The sequence below is a fragment of the Electrophorus electricus genome, chromosome 24 (genome assembly GCF_041902795.1).
Source record: "Electrophorus electricus isolate QZ-2024a chromosome 24, ASM4190279v1, whole genome shotgun sequence".
In the NCBI taxonomy this organism is placed as follows: Eukaryota; Metazoa; Chordata; class Actinopteri; order Gymnotiformes; family Gymnotidae; genus Electrophorus; species Electrophorus electricus.
Genome location: NC_137520.1, coordinates 10,255,212 through 10,256,439, shown reverse-complemented (window position 1 = coordinate 10,256,439; position 1,228 = coordinate 10,255,212).

Genomic DNA, 1,228 nt, shown 5'->3' with positions numbered 1-1,228 from the left:
GATATTCGCTCAAACCACCCCACTGAAACTTTTATCATTGAAATCACCTCCTATTTTGGACCTGCTGGATCTGCTGATTACCATAAGGCTATCTGTAAATATGATCTGTGAATTCCCAGTCTCCTGTAAAAACGACTATCACATAATTCGGCATACACTAGTTAATCCTTGCTGCAGCAGCAGCCTATGTCCTATCCTTAGCACCTGCATTAAATACACTCAGCAGTCTTGAGAGTCCCTTTGGGAGAAAAATCCTCTTTTCGTTGTCCTTGCTTAGGGAACAGAGAGTGCTCATGTTTGAAGCAGACCTGGGTTTGGAAAGAGGGCAATTACAACAGAATTTAAAGTATGGGTAAGATCAGGATTACAAGGCCTTATATCAGCAACAGAATGCTCCACCCTCATTACCGCCACATATGGGCAATTCAGCACCGATCTGAGGCTCACAGTGAGGCAGAAAAGAAATTTAATTTGGAGGATTAGTGACACAACTGCAATCAGTCAGATCCTACCAGATACAGTTAGACAGTTCAAAACGCAGAGGGATTACAGAGGTTTGGGTGCTCATTTTCAAAGAGAAATGGAGGGCGGGAGGTGCACAGCATCTTTCAAATCCAGAACATGGGGTTCTGGATAAAGGGTGATACTTTACAAAGCAAGTCTGAAAGCTCCCCAGTGACCTGTGATATTAACATTGGATCCAAATGGTGTGATCTTTGAAATGGCATTTACAGTTTATATGATGTATTTACTTAGTGTAATATGATATATATTTATTCTCTTCATATTTTCCTACTGGATACAAGGTCTGCATTTGCGATCCAAATGACCTTGATTTCTGTGAGAGACTGTTGTGCTGTGCATTCAGGTCTGCATTCAGGTCCGCAGACCTGATGGCTGCAGCTCCTCTAGCAGCTCTGTGAACAGGCCAGTCTATCTACAGTGGAGCCAGAGCAGTGTCACAAGACAGCTCTTGGTATCAGCCAAATTTAAGTGGTCTTAGCTCTCTATACAAAGAGATTTTTAAACCCTGTGTCACCCATCGTTTTCCTTCACTGAGAATCAGCAAAAAAAATATGATCATAGTGGACGCCTCAGGTTTCAAGGGGCATCAGTAGGGGAGGGAGATATGCCATTACAAGGCCACAGAGAGATACAGAGAGAGAGATCACTTTCCCAGGGTCCTGACAACTACAACAGCTGAGATTCTTTCCTCCCCCATCCTTTA